Source organism: Halichoerus grypus, chromosome 7 (assembly GCF_964656455.1).
Source record: "Halichoerus grypus chromosome 7, mHalGry1.hap1.1, whole genome shotgun sequence".
In the NCBI taxonomy this organism is placed as follows: Eukaryota; Metazoa; Chordata; class Mammalia; order Carnivora; family Phocidae; genus Halichoerus; species Halichoerus grypus.
In genome coordinates, this window is record NC_135718.1 from 84,284,049 (window position 1) to 84,298,527 (window position 14,479).

The 14,479-nt window shown below is 39.2% G+C and overlaps 1 non-coding gene across 1 annotated transcript; it reads left to right on the plus strand.

The window, feature by feature from the left end:
* The first annotated feature begins 13,598 nt into the window (after positions 1-13,598).
* Positions 13,599-13,701, plus strand: LOC118544200 (U6 spliceosomal RNA). Its single transcript, XR_004921453.1, has one exon. It is a non-coding gene; the product is annotated as a U6 spliceosomal RNA (small nuclear RNA).
* The last annotated feature ends 778 nt before the right edge of the window (positions 13,702-14,479 follow it).

Consider the following 14,479-nt stretch of genomic DNA (forward strand, 5'->3'; position numbering starts at 1 on the left):
AGTCATGAGACCCTTCAGATGTATATCAGTGGGTGATATGCTTGGGGGATGATTGCCAACACGTATCTTGCAGGGTTTAGAGATAAAGGAAGTTTCCAAAGGAATTTTTATAGTAGACTTACAGGATCCTGGTTGGGGGGAGGAGGGGCTCAGGCTGGAACTGCCTTTTGCCCTTAGCAAAGTATTAACATGGAGGCAGCTGAGTCCCTGGAGGAAGGTCACTCTGCCTGTTTCAAGGACTTGTCAGTGGGCTGTAGGTAGTAAGGACATTTAATTTTTCTTTTGCCTTTGTTTCCCACATCAAAGACTTCAGTAAGTATTTCCATTACTAAATAATTGAGAAAACACTCATGAATATTATCAGGAGGTAATCAGCCAGCCATTAAGGCAACTCAGAAATAAAACTGTTATGCTATAGCAGACATTATTACATGTTATCTGTTTTAGCTACATTAAAAGATAGTTTTTTCTCATTTGTAAACTATGCATCCTGCACTGTTATTTCTTTTTTTTTTAAAGATTTTATTTATTTGACAGAGAGAGAGACAGTGAGAGAGGGAACACAAGCAGGGGGAGTGGGAGAGGGAGAAGCAGGCTTCCCGCAGAGAAGGGAGCCCGATGCGGGGCTCGATCCCAGGACCCTGGGACCACGACCTGAGTCAAAGGCAGACGCTTAACGACTGAGCCACCCAGGCGCCCCCTGCACTGTTACTTCTTAACTATGCATCCATGAGCAATAATATATTCATCTGTGTGTAGGGCTGATAATCTTCTCTGTACAGTCAACCTAATATGCCGGTACCTCTAGCTCATATTAGATAACTCAGTAATAGGATTCCCAATGTTACTCCCCAAATGTGCTGAGATTAAACCATTAACAGGTTTGTAATTTGTGGTCTCCACTTTCAGGTACACCTGGAAGTCCGTTAATGTTCAAAGTTCTGTGGGGGTAGTAAGAAGGTCTGCCTTTGTTGCCTAGAATTGCCCATCTATCTCATAGCTTCTTACATGGAAATAGTTTTTGTAGGGGAGGAAAAATAATTCTTCCTCTACCCTTCTAGGTTTCCGGTTGAGAACCTCCTGTAATCGAAAGATTAACAGGAGGGAAACAAACAGAAGTAAAACAACACGGATACCTCCAGTGTATATGAGACATAACCACGGGAACTGAGTGATCCTCAAAACCGTCCGAGCCACCACCTGCAGTTCCCTCCCCAGCCACAGAGAGAAGGTGTTGCTGGGGGGAGGGAAGGCAGTTCTGGAAGGTGATCAGAAAAGGCTTGGTAAACAAGGGTATGTTTGTTACGCGGATTTCAGTTGTTTTCTCCATAGATAAGAGTTTATAGAAATTCAGTCAGAAGGGGGGAACCACTGATAAATGGAGATCTTCCTTCTAAATGTAAATGTCTCTTTCAGAAGGGTAACTGCTACTCTGTTTCCAGAGAGTATCAGTTTCTTAAAAACAGTCAGCTCAAGGTAATGTTGTGAAATGTAAAGTGTTTTGAAGATTAAAAGTAGGATTGAAAGTCCGGGAACACTTCCTTCAGAAGTCCATTCTCAACTTCCTTTCACACTGCAATTCACCTTGATTCCTGTGGTCAAATTTGTCATTGTTGGATTTGTAAACTGACAATGAAAGGTTTATACATTCCAAGGGAAGGGGGAATGCTTGGACTGATGCTTTAGTAAAGTATATACACAAATGTCCAATAAACAGATAAAACCTGTCAGAATTACCCATCGGGGAGTGCAAATGAAAATGGCCATGAAATAAAATGTCCAAGCCTGTGCTAGGGCTAACATCAAAAACGCCAGGAATCCCAGGTTCTAGGGGTAGCCCAGCATTTCTCAGACATTATTACAGGGTGTGTAAAATGGTACAACAACTGTGGAAAACTGGTTGGTGTTTACTTATAAAAATAAACACATGTGTACCTAAGGGAGCAGAAGGCTAGCTCAGGACAAAGCAGAAGCTGACACCCCACAATGCTCCGCCTCCCATGGGATATATGTGACTTTCCTCAGGTACTCCTGGCTGCCCTAAAGGAAAAACAAACAGTTATAGAGACCACAATTCTGCAAGACAGGAGTCTCCCTCAGTTTACAAATGTCTTAGCAATCTACAAGAATGAAGCATTTCTATCAATAACCTAGCTTCCAGAAGGAAATGTAGATACAATTCAAAGTCCTTATAACCTGCAGCCCATTGACAGATACCTGAAGTGGGCAGAGTGTAATGTTCCTCCAGGAAGCTCCCAACTGTCTTCATGTTAAAGCCTTACTAGAGGGGTAAACAACCTTAACTTGACAAGGGCAAGGCCTCAGGTATCCTGTGAATCTTCTTTAACATATGGAAATCCTTTGGAAACCTCCCTTTTCCTTACCCCTCCCTCCCCCAACCCCATAGTATATAATCAGCCACATCTCACAAACCCTGGTGTAGCAGCTCTTTCTGCCCAAGGGTCCTGTCCCTGCGCTTTAATAAAACCACCTTTTTGCACCAGAAACGTCTCAAGAATTCTTTCTTGGCCATTGGCTCCGGACCTCACTCCACTGAAATTCACCTGTATTCCAAAACCCCATCAATATGTCACTAAAATGACTTTTGTGTAAGAATGTTATATTCGACTTATGCATAATCAAAGACTGGAAACAACCCAAATGCCCCTTCAAAGAAAAAAAAAATAACAAATGTTGGTGTAGTCATAGAATGGAATAATATTCAGCAATATAAAGATACAAACTACTACTAAAATAATGACATAAATCAGGAAAAAGAAGCCAAAACAAAAGAGACCCTACTTAAATTTCACTTCTATATGTTCAGAAACAAACAAAGGTAAGTTATGACGATAGAACTCAGTACAGCAGTTACCTCTGGGGTGGGAGATTATTGGAAAACGTGCATGACAGAAATTTCTCCTTTGACTGGAATTACAGGACATCCTCACTGAGCTTAGATCACACAGTAGGACACATTTGCCAAACTCCTCAAAGTCTATACTTAAAATCTGTGCATTTCTCCGAATAAGCAGTATGCCTCCATTTAAACTATTAATATTTCTCTGCAGTATGTTTTTTTTGGCTGCAGAATAGAGTTGCTGAAACCTCAACATTAAGTGTCCTATGTTTAGAATGTTTTTTCGGTTATAACCTTTCTGTGTTGGGCTGTGGGTGGTTTTTTATTCCCTGACACCACAGTGTTGGAGTTGCGCTGTCTCTCTTCACAGGCCCTTATCTCCGCACAGCTAATGTCACCTGTATCCGTCTACCTACCACCTATTCACCTCGCCATCTGCCTGTCTACCCACAAGAATTGTTTTCTATAGCATATGTTCACAGAAATGGAACTTCTGAATCAAATGGAAGGCATATTTAACTTTTTAATAACTATAATCATCTTTTTCTTTTTGTCTCTTCTCATCACTTTTTAAGATTTCTTTGTATATTATTAATATTTTATCAATGAGGTTTATTTTCCCAGGTAACTAAGTGTTCCCGTTATCTGTTGCTCTACAACAAACAACCCCAAAACTTAGTGACATAAACAACAGCTTTCTTATTCTTCATGGTTAGTGAGGGTCAGCTGGGACATTCTTTTTGGGGTCTCAGGCAGTTGGAACTCAACTGAGTTGAACATCCTGTGTGGTTTCTTTACTCACCTCCAGGCCCTGGGATAGCTGGGGGCAGGGGATGTCCAGGCATCTCTCCCTCCCACTTCCTCCCTGCCTCCCTCCATCTCCCTTCTTCTCTCTCTCTCTCTCTCTCCCTCCCTTTCCATACAGACTCTTCACAGGACTAGCATAGGTTTCCTCACAACGTGATGGGCTCAGAGTAGACACGCTCTTTACAGGACACCTGACTTTCCCCAGAGCCAGTATTTCAAGGGACAGAGGCAGAGCCTCAAGCCTCTTAAATCCTCACCTTAGATGCCACACCGTGTAACTCCCACCCCATTCTGTCAGCTGTAAGCCAGATGCAAGAGAAGAAAACTAGACGAGGCTAAGAATACTGGGAGGGATAATAAATTAGGAGGCCTTCTTTGGAAAGGACCTACTGCACTGAGTTAAATAGAAATGGAGTTAGGGATACTTAATAGCTCATTCGATTGTTCTGAGGCTAGAGGACCACAGTCAAGGCTGCACAGTGAGGGGAAACGTCCCAAATAACACACGGCTGCTGCCGGGAGAATCAGAGAACCACGTGTCCTTTGCATGCTGTGTGTGAGCTCTCTAGGGAACCTTCTGTTTATACATCTGACCAGTTGCATTTAGTGTACATGTTTGTGTCCTCCCTGTAAGAAAGAAAGAAAAGCCATTTTCTAGCTTTTTCAGCATTCTGGCTCCTGTAAAGGGACTTAACTGTGCAGATATTTGGGCCAAAAATATCCCAATTAGAGGGAACTTGCTGCACAATATCCCCCAGGCAGAGCGTCCCTGGTGGCTGAACCAGAGAAGAGGAATTAAGACGTTCTAGATACCAGAGAGCAAATGGAGTGCTGGGTTATGTAGGACCTCACAGAGACTGTGATGAGGATTTTCTATTTTACTTTAGCGAGATGGGGAGCCAGGGAGAGTTTTGAGCAGAAGAGAGGTATGATTTCGTTTCATCCCTTGGGTTTCTGGGCTGAGAACGGACTGTAGAAATCAATGGTGGGGAAACAAGATCAGTTAGAAGATGAGAAATCCAGAGAAGGGATGATGGAGGCTTGTTCCAGGTAGTAAGCTGGTGGAATAAAGGAGGCAGTAAACAGTGGGATCTGGATATATTCTGGTTATTTCCCAATGGGTTAGATGCAACATGAGTAAACAAAAATAAATGAATGAAAGAGGACATGAAGTTTTGGGCCCCAGACAATTGAAATTTGGAGTTGCTATCAATTATGGTTCCAACAACTGGGAAAATCAAGCCTGAGTGGTTCAGAAATCGAGGATTTAACATTAAGCATGTTACGCTGGAGATACATACTAGGGTATCTGCAATACATAAAATCGGAAATGTAGTAGACAGTAGGAGAGAAAACCGGGCTGTAGATCTGCAAGTGGAAATGTCTGTCACGTGGTTTTATAAATCATAATGTAAGTAAAGAGAGACTAGACTAAGCCCCAGAATCACCTGACTTTGGAAGGCTGGGTGGGAAAGAAACTTGGAATAGAGGAGAAGCAGTAGCCCACAGACAGTAGGGGAATCAGGAAGGTGAGGCACCTCGTTTCAGCTGACACTGGCAGTATCGGTGGGGCCAGCGTCAGGAACAGAGAACAATCTCCATTGTAGCACCTGCTGCCATCTGTCGGGAAATGTCTGTGTAAGTGACAGATGCACCACGACGAAGGAAGCCACCCCCCTTGCACTGGGACCTGGCATAACTTGCAGAGCTGTAAGCACATAGATGCCAAAAGGAATCTATCAAACTGAGGGAGTACCTCCAATGTTGCAGAAGCTTGAGTTACCAGAGGACTGAGAACCCACCAATGGATTTAGCAAAATGAAAGAGAATGGTGAACTTGGCAAAGCTGTTTGGGGCCATAAGGATGTCGGGGACTTTGAAAAGGCAGTTACAGCAGAGTCTTGAAGGGAACACACATAATTACTTCAAGTTTAAGAGAAAAATCAGAGAAAATCTGCAGACAGTGAAGATACATCATGACGGGAAATTTGCTGGAAGGGGGTAGGGAAGGCTGGATGGCCATTGGAAAAATGGTATTTAAGGAAGTGTGCCTTCTTTTCTTTTCTTGAAAAACAACATCTACCATCTATTAAACATACTCTTGGTTCCATATGCTATAAAATGGCACTTTTTATATGATCCAATTTCAACATCACAACAACCTTATAAGACAGGAATTATCATCTGTCTTTTAGAACTAAAAAGATTGAGTCTTGGAAAAATTAAATCATCTGTCTGAGGTCATCTACTAGTAAGTGCCCAGGCTAGAATTTGTGCTCACAGCTATGTGATCTGAAAGTGATTTTCTGATCCTAATTTCAAGTATGCCTTTTTGTTAATGGAAGAAATAGGAGTATTGTTGTGTACCAATGGTAATAATGCAGTAAAGAAGAGAGTTAATTAGTGGGAATAACAGGAAGAGAGGAGAGAAGTATTAGTGGGAATAGCACAGTAGTACAAAGGCCAAAATTGGTGTTGGAAGTAACATACTTGTGCACATACAGGCACACATGATTTATGGGAACAGGGAAGCAGAAGTTATGGGCATAGATGCTGGTAGGTGGTGGATGTGGTGATGACTGTAAAAGTTCTCTGTTGCTATAATTTTCTCAATGATTAGCAAGGACACCAGTTAAAATGAAGATTAGGGAACTGTGGTGGAGACGGTATCAGGAATCAGTTTGAGATAGTCATCTGGGAAAGGGGAGAGTGAACAGATAAATACAGTGTGTCACCTCTGGACATAATTACAACTGCTCGTGTGGTCATGAACTTAAAATGAGACAAGTCATGGAATGCTGTGTGTCTGTGTTTTGTAACCACGTTCAGCTGCGAGGATGAGGAGCCCAGGAGGGGATATGTGGATAAAACAGAGTCACAGAACTGATGCTAAGAATGAAAAATAAAGAAGAAAACATGAATGAATGGCTCTACACATCCTTCAGTAAGCAGTAACTCAGGGACAGTGCAACCAAGGTCAGACCGAGCTGGGATTAATATTACCAGGAAGTGGATGAGCCCCTGGTCCTGGGTGCTTCAAGGTGCAGTGGGGTGCTCCATCCCTTGGATCCAGGTGCAGTGGTGGGTTCTCTGGCTGACTGTTTGAAGCCAACAGACCGAACAATAAATCACTTTGCAACATGGTAGACATGAGTGAACTCTAACTTGTTTCCATATGAAAAGCATGAAGTGTGCTCCGAGCTGGGTGGAGATTTTGCCTTTACTACCATCTTGCAACATTTCATACTCTTCAGCTTCCTGTATAAAAATTGCAAGTATCCACATGAGGTCCTGCGGTACAGGCTTCCTATTAGTCCCGTGCCGGGGACTCCATCGCTATGCATTGGAGGAAGGATAGCTGGATTGTTTATCTGCTTACTAAAGGAAAGCACTCAGGGCTGAATTTAAGGAAAGGGAATCTGAACTATGTTAAGGTTACTGCTTTTAATGAGATCTGCACTCCTTCCCAGAGTCACATCGTGGAGTTAATATTTTCTGAAGATCTTGTCTATTGATTTTTAAGTAGGAATAATAAAATCAGGAGGGAGTGAGCACCACTGGGGCATGCAAGTGCAGATATTATCAATTGGTGAGCCTCACTGAAGTCCGTTTCTAACCATTTATTTGGATGTGGGGATATACTGAGACTCTTTTTTTTAATGGATTTTTTTACTTCAATGTTCATAGAAATAAATATTCCTTAGACCCAAACTTAATAGATTTATGTTAGACTATCTTAAAGAAGGAAAATATTTGAAAGCTAAAATGTTTGAGCTTCAGACATATTATTAAAGAGAGAATCTAAAAGTAATGATTTTTGAAACTTCTAAAATGGACCCATATCTAATGACCTGCAAAATGGAGATAATTCCAAAGGACTAGGAGTTTAGAAAATGTCAAAGTAATGATGGTTAAATGAGATGACCTGGTTATTTTAATTAAATTATGCAGTAGTTATAATGCTAAGACTATAAGCTACAAACTGCTATAAAATGACTAGGATTATACAAGATGAAAAAGAGTAAAATAATACATCGGGCCATATGTATTCATCTTGCTCTCTTCAGTCATCACAGATGACTGCCGTGTTCATTATCACATTTGACGGCATTTCCTGAGTCACAATGAGCTGGTGTGTAATCCGTGCCCCGTTTTTCACAAAGCTGTGAATCCTCTTCTAAATCTAAACTCCAGGCGGTCAACTGTGTGGTAGACATGGGTTCACCCCATCAGTGTTTTGTGTACTGACTGAGCTTATGGTATAAAATTTAACCTGCAGATTAACTGATGCTCCAAAGAAATCTATGTATAAGGAAAATTGATAACAGGATACCTATTCCTCACATTAACATATCTTGGGTACCAACATGGCTTAGAAAAAGGTTTTGGTTTTGATTTTTTTTTTTTTCCATTTACTTGAAACTATGTTATTGAGTACTTGGGGGAGAATGTTATTTTCCTTACAAGAATACTTAATCGTAATACAAAGCATGACATAGAAGAAATGGCCCCTCTCTTTACTGATTTTGCACTGAGGCACTCCCAGTCATTCCTCATTTCTTAAAACTCTTTTCCTTTTGTATCTTGTATCTTGTAACTACCCATTCTCTATTCACATTCTACATTTCAGGTCCCTCCACTCCCTTGTTTGCTTTGCATCGGCACATTTTGTTTAATTAAACTTTTTATTTCAAGGCAATTGTAGATTCACATGGCACTTTAAGAAAACGAAAAGAAACATCTCGTGTACTATACCCCATTTCTCCCGTAGTACTAATACCTTGCAGTACTGCAGTAACTATAGCGAGCAGGATACTGACATGGCTACCGTCAAGATAAAGAGTATTTTCATCACTGCAAGGGTTCCTCATTCTGTCCTCTCACAGCTAAGCTGCCTTGTCTGCCCCACTCAGACCCTCCTTAAACCCTGACAACCACTAACCTCTTCTCCACTTGTATAATTTGGCTATTTTAAGAATGTTGTATAAACGGAGTAATGCACAAAATGATCTTTAGTGATTGGCTTTTTCATTTAGTATAATTCTCAGAAAGTTCATCTAGTTTTTGCCATTAGTGGTTCATTTTGTTTACTTTGACTTGCTGAGATGTTGTCCACTGCAGTTAGCTTAGTGTTGAAGGATAGGGTTGATTCCACATTTTGACTATTATTTATAAAACTGCTGTAAACATTCATGGACAGGCTTTTGTGTGAACATAAAACTCTACTTCCTGGGGACAAATGCCCAGGAATATAATTGCTGGGTTGTATGGTAGTTGAAAAAGAAGAATAAATAAGGAAAATTAGTCTATCGAATTTCAAGACTTACTATAATGCTACATTAATCAAGACTATGTGTTTTAGCACAGGATAAGTCCAAACAGCAGTGGAACCCAGAAATAGACCCATATAAATATGCCCAACTGATTTTTGACAAATGTGCAAAAGCACCTTAATGAAGGAAAGTTAGTCTATTCAACAAACTATGCTGGAACTATTGGATGTCCACAGGCAAAAAAGTCTCACAATTTGTACAAAATGGATCCCAGGACCCTGAGATCATGACTTGAGCCAAAGGCAGAGCTGAACCGACTGAGCCACCCAGGCGTCCCCTTGCTATTGTTTTTCTCAAACTAAAGCAAGATAGTGAGAGTGTAAAAGAACAGCATGAATTTTACGGAGTGAGTAAAGCCCATCAGGGGCAAAGTAGAGGAATGAGTGGTTTGGAGATGTTACTGAAATTCAAGAAGAGTAAGAAGAGTTACTTTAATGGAGGAATTGGCTATTTTACTGATTTTGAAGTCAGGAAATATACTCTTCTGCCCAAATGCTGGTGTGGCAGTTGGTGGAGTAGGAAGCTTCAGAAAACATGACTTATTAGTTTTTATGTGTTGTCAGATTTCTTCATAACATATGACACTTATTTGATTTTCTACCTGTGTCTGAGGTGCATCCCAGCACATCACAGAGTAAAACAAACAGTGAATACTGATAGCTAATAAAGGAATTTCAGCATCAAATTTCTTGGGTTCAAATGAGGACTCCTCAATATACTACCTGTGTGATCTATAACAAATTTAATTTTATGCCTGCATTATTGTATTTACAGTATAGTAACAGTAACACTAATCATTTCATAGGGTTGAGTTCAGAAATAATATAGCATTAAAGTTGCTTAGAATTAATGAATTAATGTCAGCTTATTACTTCTTTGATTATGTTAACATTTACTAAAAAAAAAAAATCCATTATTCTTTTTAATTTGTACTGCAAAACAAAGACTCATAGAGAGAAAAGACAGTATTTGAATCAAAAAACAAGAATGAAGAGCAAAACGGAAAGATGAACACAAGCCTCCAACAACATCCCCTATCCTCAGCTGCACAAGCTTCCCCACCACAGAAAACACTCTCGAGGGCTGTGGCCCTTCAGGAAGATGGCCGTGTTGGGTTCTGAGCTCCATCTGCACACAGATAGAGGCCCTACTATGGGCAAGGGAAGGGATGCGTTACCCTCCTTCACCACAAAGAGAAAGGTAACGTCAGTGTTTGGAAACTCTTAAAACTAAAATAATCATTCAAAATTATATTCAATTAAAGTGAATAACTATAGATAATAATCTTGGATCTGTCCATCATATTCAAACATAACAAATGAAAACAAACCTTGAGAATATCCCCAGAAGTGTCTGGGCAAGTAACAATTTATAACAGTCCAGTAAGTTGTGTAATTACAAAAGCATCAAAAATGCCTAATGATTTGATGGAAGAGAAGCACTAATAGAATACTGTTTTGGTGTGAACAGGAACTGTCCATATTTTGCCCACTAATGCACTGAATTAAAAAAAAATGGTCCCTGGACCAGGTTTTAAAAGAATTTCATAAATAAAATTCAGATAAATGGGACGAATAAGTGATGGCACCTGGAAGAAAAAAATTTTAAATCAGAGAAAATATTCTTTGAGGAGAATCTAAGAAAGCGTACTAGTCAGAGACCAAACCTCAGGCGTGGATGCATTCTTTCACAGAGTGATCATTCTGCGTACTTATTCAAGGACATATCTGAAATAGTCTATTATCCTGATTGAATGGCCTCAGAGCCACTGAGTTTCCAAGCTTATTGGTTTCAATCTTTTTCCTTTTCTGTGAAGGTCACTGTAGGAAATTGTCTTAAATATACTGCATACAAATCTTGCCCCTCACACAAATGTTCAACATCTTTCTATTTTCTATTCTCATCACAGTGTATTGCTCAAACTAAAGTAGGTCAACATATATGAATAAAATATATCAACATATCTTATAGTTTCCTATTTCTGCACAACACTCAGATCCTGGTCTGACAGGCACAAAGAACTGAGCTTGCGAATATCCTGCACTTGTGCCCTCCAAACCCTGCTCTTCCTCTAGTGTTTGTGGCTCAGGAAATCATACTTACCATCCTGCCATTGCTTAATCCAGAAACAGGGACAACATTCTTTAAAAGGACAGCTATAAGTGGTGGTTAAAATCTGCAGTCACATAATGTCGTTGCCCTTCTCAACACTGTTCGGTGGATCTTCATTTCACTTAGAATAAGGTCCAGATTTCTTACGTAGGCACACAAAGCCCTACAAGAACTGACTCTTGGCTACCTCTCTGACTTCATCTCTGACCACTCTTCATATAATTCTCTAACCGTGCTGCATCCCCACTATTTCTCAAACATACTTCAGAGTTTTTGTATTTCCGCTTTCCCTTTGGGCACTTGGATTGCCTCCTTACTTAAATTTTGTTCTTTGAAGAAAGGCCTTCCCTATTCACCCCATCTTAAACAGTACCTCCATAACTTTCTCTACTTATTTTGAATCATTTAAATTCTAGCTGGAAGCACTCAGAAGCCAGTGTGGGAATTTCCATGTTCTTACTTTGCAAAGAAGTTCATAAAAGTGCTTATTAATATAAAGTGTGCTGTTAAATGTTCAGCAACCAGCTTTCTGAAACAAGAAAACACAACTCTAGTAACATTTCTGAGGAGTAAATGACTCCTGATTTCAAGCTACCAACATTATGCCACTGAATCTGACGTTGGGAAGAGATGACAGTAATTGGTGGGGATATAGTGAGTTGGCTCCACTGTGAAAGACAACAATGACATCAGTGCAGCTGTAGAGTCTACAGTGTTCTTTGTGGGAGCAAGAGCTAAACTCCTGTCTCGTGAAACCCCTGAAATGTTGATGTCTTTGCTACTGCGAAACAGTCTAGCCTGTCTTGATTTGTACAAATATGTTTGAGGGGTGGGGGTTGGGACATCAACCTGGCTTTAAGAGTTCTGGTTCTCAGGCAAATGTCATCATTACACAGTTCACAGGCCTTGTGATAAAAAGACACAGATGGCTCAGGAGAAGAATTTCTGCATATGGTACAGAAACCAGTGGTAGCTCTCCTGAAAATCTTCAAATAAGATAATGCATAACATAACAAAAGGATGATTGTTATTACTTTAATAATTTAATAATTATTACTACTTTGTTCCAGAAACTGTTCTAAGCACTTTATCTTTGGTCATATTTCATTTTATTCACCAATAAACTCTAGAGGAATATACTGTCATCTCCAATTTATAGTTATTCAACTATATTGAGATTGAGGGTGATTAAGAATTTTTCCCATGCAGCTAGTAAGGGGTTATGGAATCTTCTTTTTAAAAAGGTCTTTCTTTTCTCCCTAGAAAATAGGAAACAAAACATATACAACTTCCTTCTTTGATCAAGGAAAGATAACATAAAATCAGAACTATGAATATCCCTTTAAGCAATGATTCAGTATTAATTAATGAAAATATAAAACCAGTCACTTAGACTTAAAACACATTGTTGTTCAGACTGTATTTTATACAGCACTTCTCACTGCTCATAAGAGAAGTTAATGATACTGAATATTTATGACTCAAGTTGTTAAACTATGAACCTACCTTCTAACCTACAGAATCACCTATATGTTGCCATTTTCCTAATATCGTCTATTGAGGCAACACATGCAAATATAAAAATTAGCAAAACATTTATTTGTATATTGTTTGTCCTAAGCACCCATTGATTCCTGTGGGTCCAAGACCAATGGTATGTGCTAGCAAATTCTCATACTCTGAACTCCATTATAGCCAATGAGAGAACCGGCCAATGTCGAGGAACAAGTCATAAGAGCTTATGGACCTCACTTTCTCCAGGTGAAGCAAATTTGCTAAAAGTATAGGGATTTAGGAGGTTCTTTGGCTTCATTAATAATATACTAAAACCAACCTGTCTTAAAACTTCCCTACGTGGTGTTGACTCTTTTGTGATATGGAAGCATGTATTTGTTTCATGATGATAAAATTAAGAAAACAATGAAATAAAATCTTTCTTCACTAAAGTCCAACTATCAATCATATGAAATAACTCTGGCATGTAGTATACAGAGCTCACGCAAAAGCTTAGCAGTTTTTGCTGCACAAGTAATGATGTCATAACAGAACTGATTCCAGAATATGGAAAAGAAAGGCCAAGGTCAGACGACATCTTCCTGTCAGGACTTCAACTCCAGTGCCAACAGGAAAGCTCCAAAGTCTCCAATTCCAAACGTATCATTTGGCAGAAATTTCTCTGTAATTTCTATAAGCTGTTTTTACACATGATTTAATATTTCAGCATCTGCTTTATAGTTACTGAAGGTCAAACACCAGGGCAAACACTTGAAAATTAGCCACAATTATAATTTAATTCAATGAAGAATCCAAGGGAAGGAAAAATAATAGCAATTTGCTCTTCTCTGGCTGTTTGCTTTGAATTAAACTATTATTTGACAAAACAAAGATGAACAAAAAGGGGGTTTAAAACAAAGAGTAGACAAGATTGTCTCTTAATACTTAGATAAAGTATTTCAGAAAATTAAACAGTTAAAAAGCATTCAACAGTGCTCACTTCAGCAGCACATTTACTAAAATTGGAACAATACAGGGAAGATTAGCATCTTATGCAAGGATGACATGCAAATTCATGAAGCATTCCATATTTTTTGAATGCACATGGAACTTTCTCCAGAATAGATGACATACTGGGTCACAAATCAGGTCTCAACTGGTACAAAAAGACTGAGATTATACCACACATACTTTCAGGCCACAATGTTTTAAAACTTGAAGTCAACCACAAGAAACAAATCGGAAGGACCACAAATACATGGAGGTTAAAGAGCATCCTACTAAAGAATGAATGGGTCCACCAGGAAACTAAAGAAGAATTAAAAAAATACATGGAAACAAATGAAAATGAAAACACAATAGTTCAAAATCTTTGTGATCAGCAAAGGTGGTCTGAAGAGGCAAGTATACAGCAATACAGGCCTTCCTCAAGAAACAAGAAAAGTCTCAAATACACAACCTAACTTTACACCAAAAGGAGCTGGAGAAAGAACAGCAAATAAAGCCTAAATCCAGCAGGAGAAGAGAAATAATAAAGATTAGAGCAGAAATCAATGATATAGAAATAAAAAAAAATAGTAGAACAGATCAATGAAACTAACAGCTGAAATTAAATTCTTGAAAGAATTAATAAGATTGATCAACCCCTAACCAGACTTATCAAAAAGAGAAAGAACCCCCAAAAAATAAAATCATAAATGAAAGAGGAGAGATCACAACCAACACCAAAAAACTATAAACAATTTTAAGAGAATATTATGAGCAATTATATGCCAACAAATTAGGCAATCTCAAAGAAATGGATGCATTCCTAGAAACATATAAACTACCAAAACTGGAACAGGAAGAAATAGAAAACCTGAACAAATTTATA